General features: G+C 39.4%; 1 long non-coding RNA gene across 2 annotated transcripts; it reads left to right on the top strand.

Annotated features, from left to right (window-relative positions):
* Positions 1–5,890: 5,890 nt before the first annotated feature.
* On the top strand, positions 5,891–7,389 carry LOC309690222. 2 transcript variants are annotated; one of them, XR_014271673.1, is made up of 3 exons: positions 5,891–6,327; positions 6,417–6,480; positions 6,783–7,389. It is a non-coding gene; the product is annotated as an uncharacterized lncRNA (long non-coding RNA). The 2 variants fall into 2 exon arrangements; XR_014271672.1 differs by having other exon boundaries at positions 6,417–7,389.
* The last annotated feature ends 558 nt before the right edge of the window (positions 7,390–7,947 follow it).

A 7,947-nucleotide genomic window follows, 5' to 3' on the forward strand; every position in this document is an offset into this window, starting at 1 on the left:
ACAATGTTTAATGAAAACTTGAAAGCAAAGAGGAAATGTAATTGTTATACACTGGTATTAGTTGGAGGCTCCTTCATTAACTGCTGAAAATGAAGAAATCTATTGCTTGTGTAGTTTTCACTTTGCTCTTGCTCTCTTTGCCAGCAGGTGTCTAAACAAAGCCGAGACAGGGAAAGTGAATGGCGTGTAATAGGTCTTCAGCATTAAATGTTGAGTTTGGGGCGCTGCATGTCCAGGGAAATCAGTTTAAAGGGTTCTTCAAATGAAAGGATCTGGAAATTAATTGAACTCCCAGTGGCTGAACATGGTGAGTGTGTTGGCTCTTTGAATGGTCGAATCTAGAACAAGCAGCTGTAGGGAGTGAACAAATCTTGCCATTATTTTAAATTTGTGTCAGCCCCTTTTCATGAATGGTGGCTCATAAAGTCCTCTGATTTACTCTTTTTGGCCTGTTTTCAAATGCAGTGCCTCAGACTTGTCGCTGCACAATCAAAAAAAAAGAAAAAAAAAAGAAAGAGAATTATCAGGACGATTAAGAGACAGGTTATTTTGCCTTTGGTTCCCTTACCAGCTCCCTTTCTGACACTGTTAGCAATCTGGGCGTGTTGCTTGACAGCTCGTTCAAACTCGATAAACAAGTGTCTGCTGTAGTTAGTTCTAGTTTCTACCAACTCCGTCTCATCTCTAAGGCTTGGCAGTATGTTCCGCATAAAGACCTGGAAAAGCTCATCCATGCCTTTGTGACCTCAAGGCTGGATTACTGCAACTCACTTTATTTTGGTCTTCATTCTGCCCTCCTTCATAGACTGCAGACAGTCCAAAATGCTGCAGCGCGCATTCTGACCAGAACTGGGAAGTTCTGGTCAGAATGCTGCTGCTCACGTTTAAAATTACCAACAACACAGCACCGAGCTACCTTAAGGAACTCCTTAAATCGTATGTTCCTGCCAGAGTATTAAGATAATCTACTCAGTTACTCTTGGTGCAGCCTAGATCTCGGCTGAAGTCTAGAGGTGACCGGGCGTTTGCCCTGGCTGCACCAGAGTTGTGGAATAACCTTCCAATTGTGATCTGGGCGTCTGATTCCATCCAATCTTTTAAATCACTGTTAAAAACCTATTTGTTTAATCTCGCCTTTCCTGCTTGTTAATGCTCGCACCTGACTTTTCGACTTACTCTATTTTTTCTTATACATGTTTTTTTATGGCTTGTGCTTTTATTATGTTTTTATTTTGATATGCATTTTATATTTCCCCTGTGTATTAGTGGCATTGACCTGTGAGTATATTTGATACTTTGCTAAAGCCTTATAATACTCGTGTTACTTCTCTGTCTCTTGTGTTGAGCACTTTGGTATACCGCTGGTTTTTAAATGTGCTCTATAAATAAAGTTTGTTGTTGTTGTTGTATTTTTAGGCAAAATGATAAAAAATAAATAAAACACCCCAAACATTTTTTCCCACTGAATTTTAGCATCCCTAACCCACTCTGGGTCAGCTTCTTCTGTTCCTAGAACTGAAGAAGCTTCTTGGATGAGAGGTGAAACATCTTCAAGCAACTTAAAGAAGTCCAGATGCTTTTCTTTCCAAGCTCCTTAGACTACGATGACCGAGAACCTTCACAGACAGTGATTACTTGAAGTTTATCAAACAAGTGTTTTTTCCAGTCACACATTCAAAGAGTATTTTTGTGACTTTTGTAAGTAAGAGAAAGTATTGACATGTTTATACACGCTCTAGAGTCTGACATGTGTTTAGAGTTTCACTGTTGGAATCACTGACAGAACAGACTGATGTATTCTGAATGTTAACAGGTTATTAAACAGCTGTGCTGACTCATGAGTAATACTAATTCTTATAATAGAGTGGTAGTGGGTGTATTCAGTTCCAGATGTGTAGGATTAAGCAAATAAATAAATAAAAGACTGCATCTTGATATCTTTCTTCAGAGAACAGTGTTTATTAAAAATCGAACGTTTTCTCTCTACCCTGTACCAGTAGGGTAGTTAACTAATTTCATTTTTTTAAATATAGTATCCCTGAAAACTTCTGCATGTTCTTAAATTGTCATATGAATAAAATACACATACCTAAGGTCTGATAAAAGTCAAAATGTGTGGATTGTAATAAGAACTGGACCCAAGCACAGGATGCTGAATCTTCAGAAGGCAGCAAAGCTTGAACCACAGTGATGAACATGCAGATCTACAACAGACAAGTCAGCAAGAACGAAAGGAGAACATTGGACTACTACAATGACTGATTGGGAATGAGAAACAGGAGGGGAATGAAACACAGGTGAAGACAATAGAGACGATTGCAAAGGAGAAGGTATAAAAGTAACACAAAACATGAAGGAAGTACCTTCATAGTGAAACAGGAAACAACCAAGGGACAACTAAACCAATACAGGTAGACCAGATTCAATGAAAAAGGTGTTACCACAGGAACAAAGGAACATAGAAGACTAGTCACATAAAGGACCTGAAGAGAATTTAAACCAGCATGAGAACAGTAAACAGAGGCATGAACTAAAATAATAGAGCACAAACAATAATGAAATCAACTCAATCTAAAAATGTTAGAGCACAAAAACAGCAGTAGAACCAAACACAAAAATGTTAACAAATGATCCAAATAGCAAGCAAAACATAAACATCATGACATCTACAGCAGGGCAATGTGTCAGTTATGTTAAATACGTCAAATAAAATATCGAGCATCTGAGGTCAGCCTCTCTTTCATACTTTCTGAATAAGTTTAAGTAGCCTTATTATTTTTGACTGCAGATTCACATTTCATCCTTGGACTTTACTATAGAGCAGCTTTGCAAAACGTCATTACTTAACTTACCCAACCTTGGTGCAGCCCTTTGGTTTATCTGTTCTCTGAAAGAAGCTCTTTCAGCTTCTGCCCCATCCTCACACGTTTAAGCCACCCTCTCTTTTAGCCAGACCTGCTGCCTCTTGCAACCAGAAGGCTTGAATAGCAGGCGGGTAGCACTTCTGACACCGGCAGCATACAGAGCCAGTGGTAGAAGAAACTGCATGAAACCAAGTATTTGGAGCAATGTGCAGAAGTAGCTTTTACCTCAGGATTTTTATAACCATTACACATAGCCACTTTATTAGGAGCACATGTTCAATTGCTCGTTAATTCAAATATCTAATCTGCCAATCGTGTGGCAGCAACTCAAAGCTTTTATGCATGTGGACGGTCAAGATGAACTGCTGAAGTTCAAACTGAGCATCAGAATAGTGCAGAAAGGCGGTTTAAGTTACATGGAATGTTATTTCAGAAACTGTTGATCTACTGGGATTTTCCTACACAGACAAATTAGAAAATCAACAGTTCTCTGGGTAAAAATACCTTGTTGATGGTAGAGGTCAGAAGAATGCTTTAAGCTGACCACAACCCACTGGACCTTGATGCAGATAGGCTACAGCAGCAGAAGGCCACCATGAAAGAAAACAATTGGCTCACAAAAGTTGGACAATAGAAGATTGGAAAAATATTGTCTGGTCTGATGAGTCAGCTCCTGCTCTGTTATAAACAAAATGAAAGCATGGATCCATCCTGTCCTGAATCAACAGTTCAGGCTGGTGGCGGTGGTGTAATACTTTTGTGCCAACTGAGCATCATTTAAATGCCACAGACCACCAGAGCATTGTTGCTGGTGATGTCCATCCCTTAAAAATCACAGTGTATCCATCTTTTGATGGTCATGTTCAGCAGGATAACACACCATGTCACAGAACTCATTTCATCTCAAATTTGTTTCTTGAATGTGACAATGATTTCATTGTACTCAGATGACCTCCACAGCCATCAGATCTCAGTCCAGCAGAGCATCTTTGGGAGTGGTGGAATGGGCGAGTCACATCATGGATGAGCAGTCGACAAGTTTGCTTTAGCTGTGCAATGCTGTCATGTCGGTAGGGACCAACAACTCCAACATTTGAAAAAAAGAGAATGCAACGGCTGCCTGCATCATTAAAATTAGAATATGCCTGTTTCACAACAGTTTTTATTTGACATGAAGGAAAATACTAATAAGTTTGGCTCAGTATGTTAGCTCACAGGAACATTCAAATGGAAGCTAGACATCATTATTATGACATTATTAGTTTCACCTGGGTTTTTCCTCCTGTGACAAGCCAAATAAGTGCAGTTATAAGGGCCCATGTCTGTGTTTTGTGCTTCTATAAAGCACTAACTAGACAACTAAATGATGCACAGGCTACTTTTTTCCATAGGAAGTGAAACATAGTCAGCCAGCTAGGAACATTTTACACTGACATAAGTTGGGGTGACATTTTTATTACACTCTGGGTTACTGTAGTATTACATCAGCAGTTGCTACAGTGCTTCATAAGCAGACAGGATAAAACTAGCAAACCATAGTGTTTGTACATCATTGGTATCGCACTGTGGCAACAAGGGTCTGACATGTTCATCTGTTTATCAGATGCACTTGTCATTTGTTTTGTCACTGATGTGCAGTCAGTAGGTCCTGACATGTGTTGTGCAGTCCCCTTATGTAATCACCCTCTGGGCTTTACTTTATAGCACAGACAAGGTGAGTGGCCTTGAAAAGGGCCACTGCTGCCAGAAACTGTATATCAGCATCAGTGCACTGTAATAACAGCAAATGATTATTGGTATCTCTAGCTGATCTTGAATCAAGGTTGACATATCTATATTACATGAGAGCATGGGACTGTTTACACACACACACACACACACGTTTCAGTCAGGGTCATTTCAAAAGAAGAGTGTTCTTTACATATCCATTAATGTATTTTTGGGAGTCAGACTATGTTCTGGGATATTCTTGCTTTTAAATGCGCAAATATGAAAAGCATCCATATCCTTCCCTGAGCATGTATTTAAAGCCAGCGGCAGGAAGAGCAGCAGCAGCAAGTCCATGTACAAAGCAGGCATCAGGGTTAACAGATATAATTCATTAAGTGAGAAACAGCATGAGGAGGAGCAGCTGGGGTGGTTGGTTGGAAAGAACCTTACAGATGCACAGCAAATTTGGGGAAGCAAAAGTGGCTTAGATACCATGACCTATGGAAGATTTCCCAGTTTGATGTATAGAAGATTATCAGCTGAGCTGAGCCATAGGCTGATCTGCCTGTCTGTTCTATTTTTAGAGTCTAATGTGCTGGCTCACATTCCTAATGCAAATTCCCCTCGTGTGTTTGAAAAGCTTCAAGTTCTAAACAGTTTTTCCTTCTAGGTTAAACTTCAACCATTGCCTCATTATTAGCTAATACCTACACTGGTATGTTTTAGAAGTGTGGTCAAATAGACTCGTTATCCTACCATCCACTAAGGTCAAAGTGACAAATTTACTTAATCCTACCAAAAGCACTTAAAAGGTTGAAACTTAAATGAGACCAGTGCTTTGTGAACACACCTGCAGAATGTGTCTCACGTTGCCGTTCACCTTTCCCACTATTACATCAGCTTCTTGAAACCCTTGCCGGTGATTGGAGGAAGTATGGTGGTGAGCAAGACTTACAATCAGCCAAGCAAGACGAATGACAATGAAGACTTTCCCATTTGTCTCTCTGCTGTTGTTTAACGGAGGCTGGCAACTGCACAGATGCAGAGTGCTCATCTTTTTCCCTCCTTTGGAAGAAGTGACATGCTGGGTTGTTGCCATGGTTACTACCTATGTAAGTCAACCAATTTTTGCTAATACAGCACATTGCTACTGTTTCAAAAGCACCCATTATAGTTGTTTAAAGGGTGATATTCTCTTTAATAAATACCTTTGAATATGCATGTAAACAAATGTCTTTTAGCTGACTAGATTTTTAATTACTTAACTTGTCTCTATATGAAAGGGACTTAGAAATAACATTGTAATATGGTGTAACCCACATAAAATGGGGGTACCACTTTAAGGACTGATATGAGGAGAGATGGACAGCCTGCCCAACCAATCGAAATGCACAGGTCCCAGTATGTTTTGACCAATGGGAGAGCAGTCTGCCGCTGTATGTCCCACCTACGTGCTCTGTGTTTGCTGCTATGTGTGGAGGTAGTCGCGTGCTGGCAGGAGAAAAGAGAGACTGAAGCTTTTGAGCTGGAAAAAAAGTATTAGATATAAGTTGCAACCAACTGTGTTGCACATAAGTTCACTGGTTATCAGCTACCTTTCATGTTAAAAGTAGCCACAGTGAGTAAGCAGGCAAATGCTGCATTTTTCTGGTGACTTTAAAAAGTACCGCGTGGAGCTAAACTGTTAGCCTTTGTTAGCTCTGGTTGCTATCAACTGCCTGGAAGTTCATCTCAATCTGCTTCCAGAAGTAAGGTAACACTTGAAGCGCAACTTATGTTTATTTTTCCTTCATGTCGTATTACGGTTATTAAAGAGAAAACATGTCCTGTTACGTTATTTAGAGCCCTGCATTTTCCGACCGAGAGACACTATGCCATTGTCTTCGGCCGTGATGCGCTGAGATCGGTGAGCACATGTTGTATGTCTCAGTTAGTTCATGTCTGTTTCACATTTTATCGTTGAGAAACTGAATTAATCTCAATTGTTTGATTAATAATTGTCGCATATGCGACATATATGCATATGCACTGACTTTACTTGGTTTAATGCATAGTTTATGTAAGAGAGATGTTTTATTTTTGCAAAATTGAGTATTTTTATTGCAAATTTATGTTGAATGTGATTTAAACAAAATCCTAAGTTGTGAATTATAGCTAGAACAGCATAATTAATATTTGAATTGCTCTTCTGACCCTGTCTGTTGACAGGTCAGGTTTTTTTTGTATGCTGAATTGTTCCTGAGGTGGATTCCTCCAGTGAAATAGATGGCGAGCCTTCCCACCTGGACTTAGAGAGACTGAGATTCGCTTCTTTTCCACTTGATGATCTGCTGCACCTTGCGGTGTGGTAGGACTGTATCACTCACACTTTCACGCACAGCTGGTTATACATAAGACCACTGACTGACATTCTCTCATCCCTATTTTCTTTCACACCCTGGGAATTTTTTGGACTTTACCCCTTGGACATTTTTTATTTGGGACTTTAAATAATGAGCTGTTGTGTAGAGCATTCTCCACATGTGAAAAGAGTGTGAAATTTTCATTTGAATGTGCATTGGATTTGTGTAATCTGTTTCTATAAGAGTTAAGGAGTCAGGTTACTAGGGTGCACCCGAGCATTGAAACCCGAGCATTGAAACCCGGACATTGAAAACCAAAAATAACACTTGGCCAAGTCATTGCTTTAGTAGTTTGTGTTTTACTTTTCTTTTAATTTTTGTAAGTTTCCTTTCTACCATTGTAAAGTGTCTTTAACCTGTGCTTGTCAACCTTATGGTTTATGTCACTAAAGTTGGCTGGTTCTTTTGAGTTACATTCTTGTCTCTGTGTCTCATTTGAATACACCCCTGTGCTCCTATAGTCGAGCCTATTGGCCCATTGATATATTCTTTTCAACAATTCCCCTTACTGTGTTACAATGGCATCAGTTAAACTAAGCTGTATTATGTTTTCCTGTGCATGAGTTCATTATAAAAAATGTATATATCCCTTCACATATCACATATATCACAGTGTAAAGGTTTTAAATGTTGTTTTTGGATAAGCAAGGAGATCTGAACATGTAGCTCTGCTCTCTCATGCTAAGTGGTGTGAAGCCTATTGAAAGCAATCATTTAATTAAAAAGGAGCCCATTCTAAAGCATATAGTTTTTGTCTGTAAGCTTTTTAAGTGTGAAAAAGCTTTGCCTTCTCCTAAACAACTGTGCCACTTACTAAAGGTGTGTGACCGCGGATAACCTTGCTTCATCAAATGTGGCTCACTAGAAGTTGGAGTAGAAAGAGAACCCAGAAAACATCCAGGCGATGAGATGTAAATTTAAATATAGCACGCCATCCTGCAGTAAGTTTTTATATTCTCTAAAGATACACG

Source organism: Aulonocara stuartgranti (assembly GCF_965226115.1).
Source record: "Aulonocara stuartgranti genome assembly, chromosome: 16".
Lineage (NCBI taxonomy): Eukaryota > Metazoa > Chordata > Actinopteri > Cichliformes > Cichlidae > Aulonocara > Aulonocara stuartgranti.